Raw genomic sequence first — 22899 nt, 5'->3', positions numbered from 1 at the left:
ACTTCTATTGAGGAATGTAACTTGAGCTATTATTTAACATGTTGTGTAAATAATATCAATCAATAGTGCTATAATTGAAGTTTTGTATGCATTTTTAAAGACAGGGTCTCATGTAGCCTAGCCTGTTTTTAAGTTTACTATACAGTTTAGGTTGGCCTTGTACGCCTAATCTTCCTGCCAGGTGTACACCACTACACCCAGTTTTGAGTGCAATTTTAAAGACCTACTATGTTCTTATCATCATAGACTGATAATCTACCTAGAGTAACCTCAAACTATAAAACATGGTCCTCTGAATGAGATGCATGGCACGGGCCCTACACAGCATAACCATTTGGAGAAGGAAGCCCTTCCTGGCTGACCTGGGGGACTTCGTGGAGAAGGCTTGCAAGATTGACAGGAGGCAGGTGAGGAGGGAAAGAGCAAGAGACAGTTCAGGGAGGGAGTAAGAGGAACCAAGAGCAGACCCACAGAGAGAGCCCAAGAACCAGGAAAGAGAGTGATGTGGGGTGGGCAGAGGAAAGACTAAGGCTTCGAAACCCTCCAGAAGAGCTAACTTGAGACTGCTACAGGCAATGGGAAAACTGGTGCAGCCTTAAAAAACATTCCTATTTCCATCTGTGATCTTTTTCTGTAAAGAACTGAAGCCACCATTTGGGGTAGAAAGGAGAAGCTATAGGCTTATATATCTAATCTAGATGTGACAAAAATTCGACTGTTCCTTAGACAAGCTGAACCAAGGATGCGAGCAATGCTAGAAGGGTCCTTGCCTCGGCTCTGCTTTGCTGTCATGTTTTCTACAATATTTAGAGTTACAATCTTCAGGGTCTGTTGGAGACGCCTAAGACGGAGACGAGAGGAGTAGAGAATGTCCACGGTATTGTTTGAAGTACCTTTGTTCGGGTAACACAGGGTCTCCTGTGAGCTGAATGAAAAGGTGCTCTGCTCCGTAGCAAGCTGAGTTGTTATCTGGGAAAAAAGGAACAGTTAAAAAAAAAATAAAAATAAAAATAAAAATAAATGGGCTTCAGATAAAAGGAAGGACAAACCAGATAATAGATACCTTCTACAGGGGATGTTTATTCCTTTTGCTGTTGATGTTTTTGATGGGTGGGAAAAATAAAAGCAAGATCATTTTGATTTTTTTTTTTTTTGAGACAGGGTCTCTCCATGTAGTGCCTTGGAATGCTGGAATGAGATTAAGGGCATAATTTTCCTTCCTATGTACTATGCTACTATAACAGAACAGCAGAGGCTGTGTGACTTATAGTAAAAAGAAATCTATTGGATCACTGTCTGGAAGTTGGGAAGCCCCGTATGAAGGAATTAGCTTTGGTAGGGGCCTTCTTACTGTGGGGATGGCCAAAGGACAAAGAAAACAAGAAGTGAGCCCACTCTGGCCAGTATCAGCTCTTTCTGTTACAGAGTCCCCATGAGCTAACACTTCCCATTGGACTCTCCCTCCCAACCCTGTTGCAGAGGAAGTCAAACTGCAGCAATGATTCTAGTTATTTACCTGGGTCTGAGGCAGCCACAGGGAAAGGCAAGAATTACTGGCTTTGAAGATGTAGGATTGGGTTAAAAGCCAAGGAAGGTAAGTAACCTGCTTCTAGAGGCTAGAAACGACAGTAGATTTACCCAGTGAACCCCCAAGAAGAATTCAGCTCTTTGAATATCTAACTTCAGCCTGCCAACATTAATGGTGAGCTTCTGACCCTCAGAACCGTAAGATAATGATGTAAACTACTTGTGCCAGCTGAGTTAAAGGGCATCTGTTATGACGATAAGTAATTAACGTAGTAATTCACGCACACAATTATGAATTAGAGCTCTTAATTTGTAAAAAAAAAAAAAAAAAAAAAAAAAAAAACATCAAAATCACGATGTTTTGTGAGGTTGCATTTTCAAAGTAAAAATTTCATATCTTTTGGTTGACTTGTATGGGGAAAAAACTTACTTTGAAAGTAGTTCTGGTAGCAAAGGCTGGTTAGGCTATTATGCAAAGGTGTTTCAAAGAAAAAAGAGAGAGTTTGTGAGGGCGCAAGCCCCCAGGCTCCTGTGCAATCCATGTGCGAGGTTTGGAGAGGGATGGTAGCAGAGGGAACGGTGGAGACGCAACAGTGTGAGAACTTTGAGGAGCCCGACTGAAGGAACTCCTGTGCCAGCGCTTAGGCGGCGTTGGGGAGCTTAAGATGGAGGACTCCCTTTTTCAGCGGGGCTTCCTCTTCTCCACCTACCGTCAATTAGAGAGTCTCTGACCACACATACCTGACCTTACTTTGAAGATGACCCTGAACAAAAGCTTCCTGCAAGCGCTGCTCTTTCTTCCGGTCCATATGATAATTAGGTGCTGTGTTGTGACCAATCAGCCCTCCCCATCCATAACCATAGGAACCCTTATATACCTTATTCCTGGAAAAAAAACAAAATAAAAACAGAAGTGGTCTCTCTGAATCTGACTCCCACAGGTTCTTTCCATCACACTCAAGCCTTTCCTAACCCTGCTCACCCACTGCTTCTGCTCTCTTGGCCCTCATGGGTGTGGTCAATGACCCATGAAGAACAGGGAGACCCACAAGGCAGAACCATACACTGTGACAGAGCTTGCCTCAAAGCACTTGACTGAACAAAATTCTAAACATCAGCTGTTCATCTGCTTATTGTTTGTTTTTCCATAACATTTTTTCAGTTGACTTTTCTCAAACTGTTTGAGGAATCAAATAATATAAGACTGAAAGGAGACAAGGCAGAGAATTAATTTTTTTTCTTTTTTTTTTTTCTTTTTTCTTTTTGGTTTTTCGAGACAGGGTTTCTCTGTGTGGCCCTGGCTGTCCTGGAACTCACTCTGTAGACCAGGCTGGCCTCGAACTCAGAAATCCACCTGTCTCTGCCTCCCAAGTGCTGGGATTAAAGGCATGTGCCACCACCACCCACCCAAGAATTAATTCTTTAACTCACTCTTTGCTCCTCTTGATGAATCCTACCACCCGCCCCAAAGTGGTAAATGATATGTAGACAACAATAGAAAAGCCAAAAATTGCTTTTGGTAAAATAATAGATTAATAACTTCCCCCAAAACATAGCTTGATTATAAATTGCACATATATGCATACATATGCTATGCAGTATGAGAAACTTAGATAAATAATTTAATTTATACATACTGAGTTCCTTGTTTACATCTTCTTTGGCATACTACAGATGCATATTTATTCAATGGAAATCTGAGACACAGATGGATGTGCTGAGATGATAGATAGTATCCATTTATCATGTTCACTGCAATGTACTGGATTATATACTGTTAAGGAGTAATGCATTAAACATCATTGAGCATATTATGTATTATAATGTCAACAAAAATTTTGTTACATATAATATTCATATATATGTGTGTATGTTTCTCCTTTTCTCCTCCTCCCCCTTCTCCTTTCTTCTTCTTCTTCTTCTTCTTCTTTCTCTCTCTCTCTCTCTCTCTCTCTCTCTCTCTCTCTCTCTCTCTCCTTTTCTTTGAGACAGTGTTTCTGTTTCTCTGTGCAGCCCTGCCTATCCTGGAACTCTGTAAACCAGGCTGGCCTCAAAATCAGAGATCCACCTGCCTCTGCCTCCCAAGTGCTGGGATCAAAGGCGTGTGCCACCACTGCCCGGCTCTGTTTTCTGTTTCCAATCTTTCTGGATACCATCTGCAGGGTTGCACCTCTTCAGCCCTGATTTGTCACTGTGACTATAGTCCCTTCTGTTCAAGAAATATTTGAGGCAGCTATAATGAGCTGATTGTGTCCCTCTTAAAAGTCATATGCTGAAGCCTCAACTCGGGTTGCAGTATATTTGCAGATCAGAAGAAAGTCAGTTATATGAGTTATTGGGGTGTGCTCCAGTCCAGTATAATGGTGGTCTTTATTGAAGGATCTAAGCCACAGACACTTAGGAGATGATCTTGTGAAGACTCGGGGAGAATGTAGCCACCCCAAGACAAGGAGAGAAGCTTTGGGAGAAACCAAGCCCACACACATCTGATCTCAGACTTTGAGATAATACAACTATAAGATAATAAATTCCTGTTGTTTAAGTCACCCACCGTGTGGTATTTTTATGACCTAGGAAACCACTACAGCAATCTCTTTTCTCTCAAGCACAGTGATAGTGGGTAACAATAGGACCTTCAGCAATATAAAAGTGCATTTCTCAGCCTCAAGGATGATCCAATTCTGATTTCCAGAAACTAAAGGCACTGGTTCATTTGAACATCCCACCATCATTTCAAATGTAACTTGTCCAGAGTTGAACTTGTGCCTCTCAGCGTCCCTGCTGGTGAGCAAACTGTAATAGATGAGGAAAGGGCTGTAGCTCTTCCCTGTGGCCTCTCTGTCACCCAGTGCAGAGCTCTGGCCTTGACAGGCAGTCAGCCTTTATCTGTTGACTTGGCAGTGACACTGATCCTTTGCTCATAGCTATTCTTCCACCCTGGGAACCCTGAAGGCATCTTCATGCTTATGCTTCATGGACTCGTATGCTTATCCAACTCGTCACCTGTGCCTGTCAGTCTTTGCAAATGACATCCAGTTTCCTGCCTTTTCTCGTTGTTCAGCACTCGTGTCTGGATGAATATAAGTGATTTCCACTTTCCCTCTTAGTCCCACCTATTCTCTAAGATCTGCCAAACTTCTCTTGTCAAATCTCTTATCATTGTTTTGTTTTATAAATATTGCTGGACTTTACTGTGTGCAGTCTCCCGTGCAAGATGCTGGAGGAAAATCAGCATGAACTACTCATGGCCGCTGCCTTTTGAGGAACTCTTGTCCTTTCAAGAGACTTGCACCACCACTACATAGAGAGCCTTGAAAACATGCTACACAGCAGTAGCTTTGTCTAGAGAACTGGAGATAAAGAAGGAGACGTGACTGATCTGTCACAAACAAGAGCACTGTGGGGAAGGGAGGGGGGACATTCCAGAGGGAATCACATTGCAGACACAGACTTAGGGAAATAGTTATCAGATTCAAGCATGGGCTTGGTCACTTACTCTACTGCATTGTTTCCCAAGCCTTCTGCTTAGTCTTAGCGCTTCCATAAACCATCCTTCAATCCTATATCCCTAAATGGACCTCTCCAACTAACAAAACAAACATTCCTGTTATCTACTAAGAGTCACTTTACTACAGTATATTTGTGACATCATCCTCCCAACCAAAATGCTTTTCCTTCTGCAGAGTTGACTCCAGGCCTGACCATACCCCACTTTAAAAGGATACTTTGATGGAAGGTTTGCTTTCTGCCTGGTCTTTCCCTTTATGGACTTTCTAAAGCAGAGCATAACATTTTAACTTCAATTTCAGGCATCAAACACAAGTCATTCACTCTTTCAACTGATGTGAATGGTGAATTTCACAAACACAGTGTAGTTATCATGTTGAAAAGCTAGCTTTAAAACAGCACTCAGTATCTGTGTGTCATCAGAGAATTACTGGGTTCTGATTGGCTCCCTGCACCCACAGCCTGACTGACACGGACGTCAGAACATTCATAAGGGTTCAGGTTGTTACGATAACGGCTGTTGTGTAATAGTTTGCATTTGTTCCAAATAAATATCTGGAAATTCCCAGTTCTGTAGATTTTGTTGATAAAAGTGCCTCTCGGGGCTACTTGTAAATAATTTTAATATTACAAAGGATATTTGAAATATTTAAACATTTATATTATGTAGGGCATACAAATCCCATCTGTATAAAAGAAGCAGAGATATTGTTGCCAGCAAAGGTCATAAGTCCTGCAACTGTTAGTCTGAGAGGGTGAGGAGTGTCCAGAAGGGGACCCTGGGGCCCTAAACTCAACCACCATCACTACCCCAACTTTGTTTCCCCTGGCATTCAGATGTAGTGCCAGCTGAGTCTTTTACAATCTTAATTCCTTCCCATCCCAGTCGGTTTCTCTCTTCTAAACCTTATTGTACCTATAGCTTGTAATAGAGCTTTGCGCTTTGTTATTCTCTGGTTATTTTGGGAAGTTTTTATCTCATAAACTAAATTTCTTGAATACAGTGATCTTTCGAATTTAAAATTGACTTTGTGTACTTTGTGTGTTGTTTTAAAGATTTGTCCATAAATGTTGACTTAGTTCTTTTTCTAACACAAGGTCTCAGAGTATACAAACTGGCCTTGATGTCTTTTGTTTTCTTAATTTGGGGTAATTGCATACACACAGAAAGACATATAAGGTATTTTGATTACATTCACTTCTTCCAGATCCACCCCAACCCCTCCCAATTCTGTCCTCTTTTTATTTATTTACTTATTTTAAATAACCACTAATTCCAATTTGTGCTGCCCGTACACTCATGGTATGAGGCCATCCAGTGCAGATTGGATAACCTTCACAGGGCTACACCTTTAAAGAAAACCGAACCTCTGTTCCCCAGAAAGCATCAACTGTCTACAGCACCTCAGCAGCAGTATTGGCTGGCTTGGGCTTATGTGAGGTCTAATGTGAGTGACCATCGCTGCTCTGAGTTCATGAGCACAGCCAAAAGACACTGTTTCAGTTTGGTCCTCCTCAACCTGAGCTCTTACAACACTCCCTTTTAGGCAATGGTCCCTAAGTCTTGGGTAGCAGGCAGGGGGTGAATACTCCATTAACAATTATTCTTTAACCAGTACTTTAACCAGTTAGTTGTGAGTTTCTGCACTAACTGCCAGCCACTGCATAAAGATGTTTTCTGATGAGGTCTGAGAACTGCAGTTATCTGTGAGTAGAGCGATAGGAATTTAGAGGGATGTTTGATTCTATGTTCACTTAGCAAAACAGTAGTAGTAGGTCCACTCCTGTGGCCCAGAATTCTTATGTAGCCCAGGCTGGCCCTCAAGTCAGGATCCTTCTGTCTCACCTGTTCACAAGCAAGGGCTATCATAGGTGGCTAGTTCATTCATTCTAGTTGCAACTAAAGAATACAGATTTATTGCAAAAAAAAAAAAAAGAAGAAGAAGAAAGAAAGAAAAATTTAAAGTACATTAAAGTAAATAAATTATTTTTTTAAAAAAAGTATCTTCCCACCACAAATATCTGGATTAGAAGTGTCTTCCCAGATCAAATTATTTAGTTGAGAAAATGTCCTTCCTAGGTGTGCCCAGTAATTGGGTTTTAGTTAACTCAGATTTAGTCAAGTTGACAACCAAGAATAGCCATCTCATTTACAAAAATCTTGTCAAACCACTGTCCTTAAGAACACACTTTTGCATAGTAATGGACCAAGAATCCTTTGAGGTGCCTAGATTTATGGTGTGTGTGTGTGTGTGTGTGTGTGTGTGTGTGTGTGTGTGTGTGTGCAGGCACTCCATAAGCTCTCTAACTGTACCTGGGGCTTATCCATTTCTCAAGACTACCTGGGCAGTAAGTTTCAGGGATATTCCCATCTCTGAGCACTGGGATTAGGGGTACATACCACTGGGCGCTAATCTGAATTAAGATCTTCTTTGCTTAGTAAGCCCTTTGTAGATAGAGCTCCCAGACGCCTATGGTGATACTTTAGTGTATAACTGTTTAGCTGGGATCTTCCTTCTGCATTCTTATTTCAGGGAGGGTGGTTAACATCATCTACTCAGCTCCTCCTCCCCAGACAGGAGCTTGCTTGCCTTTTGTAGAGCTTTCTCTCTCATTCAATTCTCCAGCCAATTTTCCATGAAATTCTGTAGATTCCACCTTCTCAATATATCCGTCTCCCAAGCACCCTCCCCACTGTATTTCCTCTGCCTTGCCTTCGTGGAGACCTAGGTGATTCTCATCCCTCTTTTTGCTTCTATGCTTCAATTTTCTCTTGTCTCCAAACATACGCTCAGTTGTCACAGTGACTTAAAACAGCAGCTTGTGGTTTGAATATGCTTAGCCCAGGGAGTGGCACTATTAGGAGGTGTGGCCTTGTTTGGAGTGGGTGTGGCCTTGTCGGAGGAAGTGTGTCATTGTGGGGGTGGGCTTTGAGACCCTCCTCCTAGCTGTCTGAAGACATACTTTTCCTGGCTGCCTTCCGATCAAGATGTAGTAGAACTCTTGGCTCCTTCAGCACCATGTCTGCTGGATGCTGCTATGCTTCCTGCCGTGACTGAACCTCTGAACCTATAAGCCAGCCCCAATTAAATTTTGTCCTTTATAGTTGTCTTGGTCGTAGTGTCTCTTCACAGCAATGGAAACCCCAAGACACACTTCAAAGAGTTTATTCTTTATTATAAAGTTCAAACTCCTTAGTGTAGCACATGAGCTCTTGATTAATACAGTCCTTTCTACCATTCCCCACCTATCTGAACCTTCTCTGCATCTGTCCAGAAGAGCTGTATTTACTTGGGAGTAGCCTCTAGGGCATGGTAACACTACTAATGTTCACACACCTGCACAGACATTGCTGCCTTTCTCTACAATGCCTGTTCCCTCCTTATCTGGCGAGCTCCTGCCTGTCAGTCATTAAACGTGTAGTTTATCTTCACTGGGTAGGCTTTCCTGATCTGGGAATAGACTAATTTTCTAATACTGGCTCGCCTATCTCCTTTATCTAGCAGTCTGTGATTTCTGGGGGCTGGAGGCATCAAGTCTTTCTTGTCTTTACATTATTACCCCTTAGTTGGAGCCCAATAGACTCTAATTAAGTGAATAGATTATTTCATGGTTTAATGAAACCGATGAGAACCTGCTTATTTTTCTCAATGGTAGAAAGTGACTGTTTTCTAAGATTCATCTTAACTAACCTAAGCACATGTTGGGAAGAGCTGGCTGAGAGCTATCTAAAGAGCACTCGGGAGCCTATTTTGTAAGGAGGTTTCTGTAAAAGTGAGACTCTTCCTTGTGATGTGTTCAGTCTAGTAATAACATTTGACAACAATAGGTTATTTATTAGGTTTGGGCACCTAGGTATGTTTAATCTCAATAAACTTAGTCACAAGGGAAATGAAGAGGCTCCAGATAACATTTGTATGCATTGCTGATTAAAAATTTCAAAGCATTTGTTATTTATACAAAGGTCTACAGTAGATACTGCATGGGGTATGAACTGAATACGATATGCTATTCATTAAGAGAATATAGTGTACCGAAATAATTACAGGTAACAAATGATGACTGAGTTCAGCAGGGAAGAGAGGTCACAGGTACTGGACACTTCCACCATTTTTAGTTTAATGAGATGATGTTATTTTACACGAGATTATTGAAGACCTACTAAATTTAAAATACAAAAATGCATTTATTTCTTAAGTACAAGTATCTTAAGTGTGAAACAGACAATAATTGTATTGGACAATTATTTCAATCAGTCTGAAACAGATTGTGCAGCAGTTTGGAAAAGACTACTAAAAGGCTGAAACTACTCGGAACTCTTCAAGAATATCAGGAAGGAGAATGCAATTAGTCAAACTGGGATCTGATCCTAGACTAGAGGAATGAATACTCATTCTTAGAAAGATCGCCAGAATTTCGGAAATAGGTTATTTATTTATGTTTTTTTTTCTTTTTTCTTTTTTTTTTTTTTTGGTGAAAATTCAAGATACAGAAACGGTTAAAGAGCAGACAAGAAGACATGGAAAAAAGAATGCTGGACGTTCAATGCAGCCAATTCCAGACCATAGCTCAATTTCTTCAATGCTAACAAAGTACATAGCCAAGCAAAGGTAATTTCATACTACTTTTCCTTTCCTTTGATCAACTTTACATGAAGGTCATAATAAGGACGTAAATCGAAAGAAATCTAAGTCTGCCTAAGTCAAAATTGCATTAAAATAAGCAGCATTTGAGTAATTTGGAGCTTGGAATCAAACTCAGTATTTTAAGTGTAGTACTCAGGGAATACAGCTCAGGGCTCAGGAAAGATCGCCAACACCCTTGCTGAGAACAAATTCAGTAAGGGAGAACAGAAACCAGGGGCACAGATGAACAGGCTCTGACGTGAAAAAGGTAAAGATGAATGGAATAATGTCTGATCCCTGAAAGCTTTCCTTACACTGCACGAAACTGCAGAGTTTAAGCTAAAATGGGGTTTCCTAAGGCAGTGCTCCCAGATTTCAACAATAGTCGGCGAGTGCCTAAGGAAGCCCAGGGTTGGTTCTGGAGACGAAGGACACAGACGGCAGGCAAAGGCTCCCAGCCCGGACAGGTCTGCTCGTCCGCCCTCAGTCTCCCAAGACCCTGGGACCCGAGCGATTGGCCAGGCTTCCCGGGAAGGGCCACGGCGGGCGGGACCGCGGCGGGATTTTCCTCTCCGCTCATTCATTCTCTGATTCATTGGTTCCTGGAGGCGACTCACACGAACGCGCGCTGGAAAGGCAGGGCGCGGAGGACGGCTGCGGCTGGGTGCGGCCGGGCGCCTGAGGGGCGGCCGGTGGGGGGGTGGGGGTGCGGCTGTCCAGGCCGCGAGGGGCGCGCGCGTGCGCGCGGGCAGGCGAGCAGGAGAGGCGCGCGGCCGCCTGCGCCGGAAGTGAGCGGTGGCCGCGGCGGGGAGCGCGCGGCCAGGCGCAAGTCGGTCCGCCCTTGGGCCGCGCGGCCCTCAGCCCCGCCCTGTGTGCCAGGGCAGGACGCGCGGACTCTGTGATCCGCGCCGCGGGGCTCTGCGGCCGCCCCGCCCAGTCCCCCGCCGACGCCCGCTCTGTGGGTCGGTCAGTCAGTCGCCGGGCGCGCGCCGCGGGAGCTGCGGGCGCTCTCAGCGTTCGGGAGAGGAGCGTCGCGCCTGGAGAGGCGGCGGCGGCGGCGGCTGGAGGCACGAGCAGCTGCTGCCTAGCGCAGGGCTCCGGGAGGGCCGAGGGGCTGCCACGGTGAGTGCTCCGCCACCTGGCCCTCGAGGTCCGGGAAAGGAGAGGTCTGGGTGCCCGGGAGGCGCTGCCGTCTCCATTTTCCCGGCGCCCGGCGTGGCCCTCCGGGCGAGTGCGGACGGCTGCAGCCCGGGGCGGGGTCCTTGCCGGTCTGGCTCTCGGCGTTGGGCTGAGCCCCTCCAGGCGGCCTGCGGTGGGTAGGGAGTCGGCGGGGCCTGGGTTGCACCCCGCGCCCCTCGGGGCTGCACCGTGCAGACAATGAGACCTGGGGCCGCCTGGGGAGGTGCGGCAGGGCTGATACTCCGCACTAGGGCGCTGGTGGCCGGGGACCGCGGGTGGAAAGGGACTGGCTCCCGGTAGCCGCAGAAACCGGTGGCTGGGTGCGGGATTGTTCTAGCTTCCATGCCCTGCCCGCTTTCATAGATGAGTTCACTGCAGAGATTTAGAAAGGCGGGGCGCCTTCTGTGTCTTCTAATTAAGCCGGCAAAGTAATTGCTCTAGTGCTTTTTAGCTCCATCTCATCTTTCGGCGAACATTCCCGCCGGAAATCCAAACTGCAATTCAGTGGAGGACGGCAGAAAGAGGGAAGGCTGCCTAATAGTGTTGGTTAGGTTGCCTTCGTTTTAAGACACCTGAAACATACCCTTTTCTTATTCAGAGGTTGTCTTAGGCTGGCCCCCCTGTGTGAACTGGAAACTACTTGATCCTTATGTATCAGAGTGAAATAGGAGCTTTGGGAAATGGTTTGAGTTGCATGTTTCCTGTGTGTTGCATTTCATACATTTTGTGGGAAGAACAGTTTGGGTGAACGCTGCCTGCAGCATTTCTCATGGAGAAGTGGAGAGCCGCCCAAGTAGGTAAAGTCCTCCCTAAAGGAACTGTAAAGGTAGCGGGCTAGGGCTGAGGCATCATTCGATTATTAAACAAACGGTGGTATTGTGTTCGTAAGAATATTGAAGTGAGCACACAGTCACGGAAACCTCCTCGGGTATAGTGGGAGACACTTCTACAACACTTGAGTGGTGGAAACAGTGCGTTAGAACAGAGTAAAGTCACATTCCATGCGCTAGAATAGGCTAGCAACGTGATAGTGGACAAGCAAGCCATTAACCATGCAGTAGTTCCCTGCCGGTAAGCAGCAGTACGCCACCTGTTTTCCTTTCTAGCCTGTTGTCAAGAAGATTGAATAAGAAAATGTATGCAAAATTGGTAGCCCCTTGCCTGTCTCTGAGATGCTCAATACGTGTTAAATTAAATTCCTTTTCCTAAGGGTGAGGGCGGAGTGTCGGGTGTCTCCTGAGAGGGAGGGTCAGAAGTGAATGTTGGCAACAGTGAGTTGTTGAGGTATGTGTAGCATAAGGCAGCAAAGAAAAGGTTGATTCTACATTGAGAGATCAGTGGAGGGAAAAATCTGTAAGCTGCCAGTATAAAGTGGAGCCTTTTAAAGGTTGAATAATACTTCTTTTTTTTTTTTTTTTCCGAGACAGGGTTTCTCTGTATAGCCCTGGCTGTCCTGGAACTCACTCTGTAGACCAGGCTGGCCTCGAACTCAGAAATCCACCTGCCTCTGCCTCCCAAGTGCTGGGACTAAAGGCGTGCGCCACCATGCCCGGCTAATACTTCATTTTTAAAACAACGTTTTATTGTCATGTATTAATTATACATAATAGTGGGTCTCATCATGATCTTTTCATACATGTGCATCATATATTTGAATTTCAACAGGACGGGTAAGATTTTAACAGTATATACTGGGAGAAGAAGACATTTCACGTGTAGGTGGTAATTATCCCTTTGAATGAGCGGGACATGGTGGGTGGATCTTTCCTGTAGTCTGCACTGGGGAGGCTGAGGAAGATTGAAGTGAAGTCCAGGTCAACCTGGATTACACAATGAGAGCCCATCTGAAAAACCATCAAACCACGTAAAAAATAAAATACAAATCAAACCACATAAAAAATAAAGTAAAATCCAAATTCTCTAAGTAGAACCCTAGAGAGGTGGCAAAATAAGGACACTCTTTAAAACCCTTTGTTGAGTTTGTTCCAGACACCAGTTACAGATAGCTCAGTTGAAGTAAGTACAAAATGTCTACAAAGGTTTGTAAGTGATTGGTTTTTCACCAGACATTTTGTGGTATCAGATTGCTGCTCACTTGTGTTTGCTTTCAGTAAAGAGCAATGTGTAGCTGTTTCTTTGTGATGAATATTAGCTCTATTTAGTATTCCACACAGACTCTTGACTCAGGTCTCTCTCACTGAGATTATTCACTTAGTGTCTGGCTGACAGTAGTGGAGTGGTAAGCATCTTTGGATAATGGCTTCACAATTTTTAACACTTTGTTTTTTGGCTAGATGTTTTTAACTGTTATCTTTGAGGAAAATTTTGTTGTTTTTTTGTTTTGTTTTTTGTTGAGTTTTGGCTCTCTCCAAATAAATAAATAAATAAATAAATAAATAAATGTTAGTGGACTAGAAACAAGGATAATAGGTTCTGCAATACACATTTGCTTATTAGCTTTGGCTTGGAAATCATTGAATGTCAATATTGATATTAATCCCAAACTCTTATTTCTTTAGGAAAAGTGATATTGATGGAGTAAGATGTGTAACCTCAGGCTAATTATTTTGAATTCTTAGTTCCATTACCTATTAAATAGGAAGTTTGGAGTTACTGGTTTTTATTTGTTATTTCTTACTGACCTTAAGTAAGGATTTTGAAGATCATAGTGTATTAACAAGAGCCTGTATTTGAGAGGGAGGCTGAGATGGGAGGATACTGAGTTTGAGGGTGGCCTACGTAATGAGATTTTGCCTCAAAACAAAACAAAGGGAGTAATTTAATTTTGATGAAGGGCTTTTAAGGTTCTACAGACATTTGACCTAAACGTCATAAAAACGTTTGGAGATACAACTCAGTGGGAGAGCAGTTACCAAACACATAAGATACTTAGCACAAAACCAAAGTCTGACTTGTATGCTTGAAGTCAGGAGCATTACATTGAAATCAGAGCATATGAAAAGCTAAGGCAGAAGGGTTAAGGCTAGCTTAGGTTATATATTGAGGTCCTGACTCACAAAAATGTTTTAAAATTATAATAATAAAAAACTGTTACTAAATACTTTGTACTACTTTGAGTGCTTCCTATGTGTTGAATTATTTATTCCTTACCATGCCTCTAAGAAGAAGGTTTTGTTAATCTAGAAAACAAGCAGAGGTAGTAAGTTACTTTCTTAAAGATTGCACAGCTCTATAGTAAACAGCTATTTAAAACTAGGCAGCCTAATTCTTGTATTCTTACCACCTTCCTATGCTACCAAGTAGACAACTAACACCTTCTCCCCACCCCCCACTCCTGTTTTAAAGTATGCTAAAGTTTTTATACATCTTAGCCATTTAAAGCATTAAGTTGTTAACTTCCAATGGCATTAAATATGTTTGTGTTATTGTGTAACTGTTACATTGTCCATTTCCAGAACTTTTTCACAATCCCAAACTGAAGTTCAACCTGTTAAACAGTAACTTCTCATCTACCACTGCAACTTCTAATAGCAACTTTTTTACTCTGTCTCTTTGCCTTTAACACTATGGGTGCTTTCTGATCGTGTAGTCATTGTTTTATTGTTGTTGTGCTTGGGCTTTTCTTTTTTTAACCAGAATCTTACCTTGTAGCCCAGGCTGGACTGGAACTCACTGTGTAGATCAGGTTGACTTTAGCTAATCACTTTAGCATGTTTATTTAAGTTCTTTTTAACACACTAAAAACTGAATGACCTACAGACTAAGGCTTGTGAATTTTAAACACTTGATAGGAAACTTCATAGACTGAAGACTTTTTATTAGTCTTGTGTACTATTTATTTAATTGTCCCAATAGTTGATAACTGTGGCTAGTGCCATAGTATTCAATTAAATAATCAAAACCAAACATTTCAATGAAGGTTGTACTCATCCTGTTTAAGTCATTGTTAAAAACAACAATGAACATTCAACAATAAATTCTGATATCTATCATAAATGTTTTGTAGTTCATTGTGCTTCTTTTATTGCTACTCTTCTTTTTTGTTTGTTCGCTTGTATTCTAAGACAGGATTTTTCTTTGTAGCCCTGAATCTCTTAGAACTTGCTCTGTAGACCAGGCTGGCCTCAAACTCAGAGATCTTCCTGCCTTGGTCTCTTGAGTTCAGGGATTTAAAGGCTGCTGCAAGTGTTTCCTAATTTGCCTTGTGTCTTAGTCATTGTTCTAATGCTGTGAAGGGATGCCATGACCAAGCCAACTTGTAAAAGAAGCATTTAATTGGATGCTTGCTAACAGTTCCAGAGGCTTATTACGTTATCATCATGATGGGGAGTGTGGTGGCATGAAGGCAGACATGGTGCTAGAGAAATAACTTGAGAGAGCTACATCTTTATCCACAGGCAGCAGGCAGAGAAATGCTGGGCCTTGGAAGGGCTTTTGAAACCTCAAACCATCCCCCAGCCCAACACTGATGAATTTCTTCCAACAAGGCCACACCTTTCTAGCCAAACCCTTCCAAACAGTGTCACTACTAATGACTAAACATTCAAAAATATGAGCCTATGGGAATGTATTCTATGTATTCTTATTCAAACCATTATATTCCACTCCTTGGCCTCCATAGGCTTATAGCCATACCATGGTAAAAAAAAAAAAAAAAAAAAAAAAAAAGATGCATTCAGTCCAACTTAAAAAAGTCTATCACAGGCTCCTCAATACTGTTTAAAACCCAAAGATTAAAGTTTCTTTTGAGACTCATGGCAATCTTTAACTCCTTGTTAAACAAAATCAAAATGAAGATCACATACTTCTAACAAGCAGTGACAGAATAACTATTTCCATTCTAAAAAGGAGGAAAGGGAACACAGTGAGGAAATCCTGGACCTAAGCAATACCAGAAACCAGCAAAGCAAACTCTAAATTCTGCGTCTTGTCTGATATCAAAGGGTTCTTTGGATCTCTAACTCCTTTGATGACTGCAGTACTCCTCTGTCTGTTGGGCTGACTCCATACCGGTGTGTAGCTTTTCTTGGCAGTTATCTCTTCACAGCTTCGTGCAATATGTAAGGACATACCTGACACATGCCTGGCCTCAGCAACTTTCCCTGGAAGGAGATTGTACAACCCCTTTCTTATATCCTTTCCTCTAAAGCCAGAACCACATGGTGAAGCTGCTGAATTCTGCTGCTTAATGGGATTGGAACTCCATTCCCTCTTCAGTAGATCATGCATCAGGTTTCTGTTGGTGATGGTTTCATTCGTTACTTACGCATTCCTTTAATTCTTTCTTACAAGCTGAAAGCTTAGTTGGGGTGGGGGGGGGGGGTCTTGCTCTGAGGTCTCCATTCCCTTTATTCCATTTAACATCAGGTTTTTCTTTTCATCTTTTTCTCCTTAGCTCTGTTATACTTACTGGCACTGGCGTCCTCCTCAAACTGTACATTTTTTTATTTCTCTTTGTCTATCTTGTTATAGATCTGCACAAGAGTGATTACTAACAACCATATGACACAGTCAATACTAGCCTGCCTTGAAATCTTTGCCAATCCCAAGCTCTTCAGTGTAGCTTTAAGCAGAGTTTTTAGGACAAGGGGAAAACAGTAACAAGTCTGCCAGAATGTCAGTAGAATGCTTCCTAGGCCACTTACTACCATTATTCCCCCTCTGAAACATCGTGAGCTGGGGGCCTCCACAGTTCAGATCACCCTGTGTACTGTCTTCCATGTTTCTACTAGGATAGCACATTAAGCTCCACTTAAAGTATCCAACCACTTTTCTAGTTGAGTTCCAAAGTCTTCCATATTTCTTCAACAAACAGCATGCTTAGGCCTGTCATAGAAGTACCCCACTCCTAGTAACAACTTTGTCTTAGTCACTGTCCAGGTGCTATGAAGAGACACCATGACCAAGACAACTCTTATAAAAGGGAGCATGGTAGCAGGCAGGCATGGTGCTGGAGAAGTAAATGAGAACAGCATCCTAATTGCAAGTCTGAACCTGCCATAGGCTTTTGAAGCCTCAAAGCCCACCCCAATGACACATGTGTCCAGCAAGGCCACACCTTCTCCAGCAAGACCTCACCTCCTAAGCATTCAAATATATGAGCCTATAGAGGCCATTCTTTTCAGACCATTACACCGTGTTAGCTGTTATTAAGTATCGCTATTAAGACAATTTTGAAAGAGAAGATTAACTTTTTTGGTCAAGGGTTTAGTGTACTTGAGGAGTATCCTGAGACTGAAGAGTGAACAGCTGTTACCAAGTCAGACATGGTAGTACACACCTATAATCCCAGGACTCTTGGAGGATCACAAGTTTAACACCAGCATGGGCTACGTAAGTTTCAAAACCATAGCAAAACCAAAACAATTAGCTGCTAACAAAACCAGGCATCTGCCTCCTTGCAACTTTATCTGGGTAAAATTAAATTAAATTTTTTTAAAAATAAGTATGTTACTTAGGTGGTTGCAACTAATATTGTAACTAATATTTCTAACTTAAAATGTCTCTTGAATTGATAATAAATTAATATCAATTATTTGAACATAAAATAGCCACTAGCATAATTTAGCCAGTTGAATCATTGCCTGAGGTATTATAAGATTTCATCTGGCAAAGCTGTGAGATATCAGAAAATTCAGGTTCTGTGATCTTTAAAGCACCGTCCTATGTTCTAATTGCTATTTTAATATGATACCACACTTTGAGAATGAATCTTTAAAGCACATCACTATTTAGCTTTTTAAAATACTTACTTTTTACTGGTAATACAATGCAGAGTTTCTCTGCTTTAGGCGGAGCTAAGCATATAGAGAAATCAGAGATAGGCATTCTTTTCTCAAAAATAGAATGCCAAGGTACAAGAAAAATCAATAGAGAGTGTAACTATCTTCAAAGAGACTAAGATAGAACTAAGATGGAAAAGAAGTAAGGAGATTGGATTTGGAAAGGAAGACAATTATTTGGTAAGAAAAAACAAAACAAAATACTAAAATTTAGTAGATCCTTCTTGATTGATGTCTTAGTGTGTAAGCCCCTGGGTCAAAAAATGAAGATACCTGATGAAAGTTTGGACATATAAATTTAGTAATAGGCTGAGTTATGGCTTGTTTGTAGAGGTCTTGCCTAGGCTTATAAAAAAAAAAAAAAGACTTCTGCAGAAATGTTCATTCATAGTCTCAAACTGGAAGCAGCACAATTGCTCATTACTGAAGCTATATTAAGCAATCTATTGCAGGTCACTTGTACATACAATAGAATATTACCTAGCAATAAAAAGCAACTATCAATACATGCAATAACATGAATGAACCTTTAAAATAGCATCCTCACAAAAAAAATAAAAAATAAAAAAAATTAAAATAAATAAAAAAGCTGGGTATAAAACCCTACATAGGTCAGATATAATTACTATAGATAGAAGTTACAGGGACATTACCTGTGGTGAGGCAACTATGACTAGAAATGTAAGGCGTGTATATTTAGGAAATGTTTTATATCCTCTTAGGAGTGCTGAAGAAAATGCTGTGTATATCACTGTGGACTTGGAAAAAATTTCAAGCCTATTAAACAACACTGAACTGTTGAATTAAATACTTAGTAAGTAACTGTGCTAGGGATAGAATTCAGGGCCATTGCCAGACAAGCGCTCTACCACTGAACTAGAGCTCTATCCCTAAGAGGCACTTAAAACATTTTTTTATATTTCTGTAAATTTTTTATGTGTATGAGTAAACACATAATTTTTGTGTGCCATGTTTGTGCTTGGTGCCTACAGAGGTCATAAGAGGGCATTAGATCCCCTAGAACTAGAATTAAAAATAGTTGCGAACCATCATGCGTTTACTGGGAACAAAACTTGGGTCCTCTACAAGAATAGGACACTAAGGACGGGAGAGATGGCTCTGCGGTTGAGAGCACTGACTGCTCTTCCAGAGGTCCTGAGTTCAATTCCCAGGAACCGCATGGTGGCTCACAACCATCTGTAATGGGATCTAATGCCCTCTTCTGGTCTGTCTGAAGAAAGCAAGGATGGTGTACTCATATACATAAAATAAATAAATAAATTTAAAAAAAAAAAAAAGGACACCGAGCCATATTTCCATTCCCACCCTTTCTGTATTGTTAGTCATTTGAGAGGTAACTAAGACTTTTGCTTAATTTTAAAATTCGGTGTTCTTTTTCTTTTGGATTGTAACAGTTCTTTATGTTCTAAATACAAATTATTTATCTAGAAATATTTTCTCTTAATTTGGTACTCGCCTGCTTTTGTTTATTTATTTTGTGACAGGAACTTGCTATGTATCCCAGAATGACTTCAAATTCATGGTAATCCTTTTGTCTCAGCCTTCTATGTACCAAGATTAACAATGGGTGTCACCTTGTGCCTGCTTACCTTTTAAATAGTTTTAATAATGGACTTTATCAAGATTGTTACTTTTTCCTTTTATGACTATAGACATTTTCTGTGTCCTAATAAATTCCTATATCAAAGTTGAAAATATATTTCTACATTTTCTCTTGTATGAGCTTTATAACTTTACTTCTTGCCTTCATGCTATAATCCATTTCAAATTAATTTTTTATTATGGTGCAATGTGAAAATTGAAGCTCTCCTCTCTCCTTTATGTACAATTATTTCAGTATTTTTCAAAAAATACTTTTTTCTTGGCTTACCTTGACTTGTTTTGAAATCATATGATTATGTAAGTGTGGATTAATTCATGAGCTCTATTACAATAGTTATAATAATTCCCTACCCTTTTTTGCCGGTATTATTTTAAATATAATTATTTTGAAGTCAAGTAGAATGAGCCCTTCAATCTTTTCATGATTGTTTTGACTATTTTTTCGATCATATATATTTTAGAATCCCCTTCTTTTATTTATTTATTTTTTTGTGATGCTGAGAGTTGAACCACTGAGCTACATTTCTAATTTTATCTTGTTAATTTCTGTTTTGTAGAATGCATTTTTCTTTTAATGTTGATTGTAAATACATCAACTTCCTAGATTAGTTTGGAAAGAACTTAGAAAATACTGTATTTTCTAATACAGTGACTTTGTACATGTGTCTATATAGTTTTTTAATTTCTCAACACTGTTATTATATTTTTTCATATGTAACATTTAATTACAGTGTTACATAAACATTGTGTGCTGCCCTGTCTCTACCATTTCCTACACTGGAAATCATCCTTTATACAAAGTTTCTCTTTGCAGTATAAATTAAGATTTAGTATGAAGATTTCCCAAGTGATAACTTTATCTGATGCATTGAAGAACAGGACTATTATCTATTCTGATGTCACAGTACTAGAAATAGAAACTTAAACTGTCTTCAGAAATGTAAAACTAAAGATACTTCCAGGGCTGGGCATTAGCTCCTAAATATTTAAAATTAGAAGTTTAAAGCTGTGTTAAATCTTTTGGTTTGTGTGGCTTTGAAATTTGAATACTAATTTAAATGTATGTATCTTTCATCTTTCTCTCTTTTTTATTTATTTATTTATTTATTTATTTATTTATTTTTGGTCAACCTAATACAAGCCAGTGTTATCTAGGAAAAGGAAAAAGTAGGGAGAAAAAATTCCATCACATTGCTTGTACACAAGTCAATGGGACCTTTTCTTGATTAATTGATATGGTAGGGCCTGGTCTGCTGGCAGGGGGATGCCATCCGGGGTGTGTGATCCTGGGGTATGTAAGAAAGCAAACTGAGCAAGCTAGAGCAGACAAAATAGTGATAGCTTGCTTCCCTGGCTTCTGCTTCAGTTCTTCCCTCCAGGTTCTTTCCTCCCAGTTCTTGGCCTGACTTTTCTGTAAGGAGAAATAAGCCCTTCTCTCCCCAAGATGCTTTTAGTTGTGGTATTCATCACAGCACTAGAATCGTAACTAGGACACCTGACATGGTCTGATCTTTTTTTTTTTATTAAAGATTTATTTATTTACTATATGTAAGTACACTGTAGCTGTCTTCAGACACACCAGAAGAGGGAGTCAGATCTCATTTCGGGTGGTTGTGAGCCACCATGTGGTTGCTGGGACCTGAACTCTGGACCTTCGGAAGAGCAGTCAGGTGCTCTTACCCACTGAGCCATCTCACCAGCCACCTAGTCTGATCTTTTTAAGAAAATTTAAATTAATTTACTTATTTGTGTGTGTGTATGGAGGCAGGGTATCAGAACAACTTTTGTGAGTCAGGTTTCCCTTCTACCATATGGATTTGGGGGAGCTAACTCAAATCTTTGGGCTTGGTGGCAAATGCCTTTACACACTAAGCCATTTTGCTAGCTTTTCAGAAATGTATATTTTCACCAATTAATTTACATTTTATGGTTTGCTTTTTTCTTATACTAATATTAACACAGACTAATGTACTGTCGTGGTAAATCTCCAACCCAAATACGCCCCGGCAATGAAAATACAACTCAATTAATATGCATACATGTTGTACGCCTAGATTGGGCAGATCTACTACTACACTACCATCTTCCCCATCTATGAGACCGCTTAGAACTTGCAGTTTCTCCAGGCCCAGTGCTTCTGCTCTGCTTTCCTTCTCCTCCTCCTCCTTTGGCCTCCATCATGCTCACTCGCCTGTTCTCTCTCTCTCTCTCTCTCTCTCTCTCTCTCTCTCTCTCTCTCTCTCTCTCTCTCTCTCTCCCTCTCCCTCTCTCTCTCTCTCTCTCTCCTTCTCTCCCTCCCTCCCTCCCTCCCAAAACCTTCAGCTCCACCTTCCCCTCTTCCTCTACCCAATCACTGGCTCTAGCCTTTATTTATAAATTAATGTGAGAAGCAGGTTTACAGGAAATCACCTGAGTGCTGACTCATTCTTTGTTCACAACCCCTCCCAAGAGAACAGAATTAACATCAAATACAAGTAGCCCCAGGCCTATCCACAACAATGTACAAAGAATAAAACAAAACAATCTTATTCAGAAATGACTACATTTACACATTTTCTATTTATTTTCTCATATGTGTGTTCGTGTTTGCGCACTTCATTGGGCCCACAGCTTAGTTCTGCTTCTTTTATTGAAACTGTTTTGGCTTCCTGACCATATTTATATATTTGGTTTTCTACATTTTGGATTTTTCCCTAAAATTATTTTCATTTTTAAGTATAAAACATGATATAAAGTATAAAACATACAGACTACCCAATAATCAGTTGTTTATATTTTGTTTTGAATAATTAAGTTTAAACAGATAGATGATGAAACCCCTCTCCCAGATAATTTGTATTCCCATGAATGCTTTAATATAACTACACGTTCATAAACTTTTAGGTTCCTGTGGAAAGAGAGATAGCTCAGTGGGTAGGAGCACTTGTTTTTACAGAGGATTCCTAGCACTTACATATGACTTAAACCATCCAGAACTCCAGTTCTAGGAGATCTGATGGCAGGGGCCCTCGTCTGATCTCTGTGGACTGCAGGCATGTGGTGCACAGACATATGTTCAGGCAGAGTACAGATAATTTTTTTTAATTAGGTTACTTTTTTATTTAATATACTTACATTGTTTTAAGTGTGGGTTGGTTTGCCTTAGATAATGTCTAACTTTGCTCAGTCTGATTTGAACTTAAAAAGTTCCCACCTCAGCCTCTAACATATCTGGATCAAAGGTGTGAACTAGTACTGAGCTTTTTTTTTTTTTTTAAAGATAACATCTTGTCTGGTTTGGGAGTCTTAGGGTATCATGTAATGTTTCTTTTGGTGCGCATCTCTAGTTGGACATTTAAAAGAATGTATCTCTGGATCATCATATAGATTAGTGGTTCTTGACTTTAGGTCATGACCCCAACAGAGGTCAGATATCTTGCATCTCAGGTATTTACATTCATAATAGTAGCAAAATTATAGTTTATGGTGGGAGTTATCCCAGCATGGGTGCATTAAAGGATCACAGCATTAGGAAGGTTGAGAAGAACTGATAGAATCTCCAGTGGCTTCCCAAATGATGAGCAGGCTACCTCCTAGAATGTTCTCATTGAGCCATATACTTCCAACCCCTGCTTTATCACAATTTTGTCAACTAAATAAGTATATGTATATTTTAGAGTTCTATAATATTTTTGTTTAGAAAATTATATTGTAAA

At 40.8% G+C, this 22899-nt stretch overlaps 1 protein-coding gene and 1 long non-coding RNA gene across 7 annotated transcripts in view; one reads left to right on the top strand and one right to left on the bottom strand.

Annotated features, from left to right (window-relative positions):
• Window positions 1-864: 864 nt before the first annotated feature.
• LOC115030854 (uncharacterized) lies at window positions 865-5352 on the bottom strand. Its single transcript, XR_003836418.1, has 4 exons — window positions 5253-5352; window positions 3165-3289; window positions 2269-2412; window positions 865-969 (listed from the first exon to the last, which is right to left on the bottom strand). It is a non-coding gene; the product is annotated as an uncharacterized LOC115030854 (long non-coding RNA).
• Window positions 5353-10478: 5126 nt separating this feature from the next.
• The window catches only part of Raph1 (Ras association (RalGDS/AF-6) and pleckstrin homology domains 1), an 80807-nt gene continuing 68386 nt past the window's right edge, over window positions 10479-22899 (top strand). For 3 of the 6 annotated variants that reach the window (XM_085837808.1, XM_085837805.1, XM_085837803.1), the window contains exon 1: window positions 10479-10781. The gene's annotated coding sequence lies outside the window, so the exon portion shown is untranslated. The remainder of the gene's footprint in view (window positions 10782-22899) is intronic. The other 3 variants (XM_085837809.1, XM_029479580.2, XM_029479579.2) reach the window with 3 other exon arrangements.

Source organism: Mus caroli, unplaced genomic scaffold (assembly GCF_978045245.1).
Source record: "Mus caroli unplaced genomic scaffold, Mus_caroli_1 scaffold_1, whole genome shotgun sequence".
In the NCBI taxonomy this organism is placed as follows: Eukaryota; Metazoa; Chordata; class Mammalia; order Rodentia; family Muridae; genus Mus; species Mus caroli.
The sequence above is the reverse complement of the archived record's forward strand: the minus strand, read 5'-3'. Positions and strand labels throughout refer to the sequence as shown.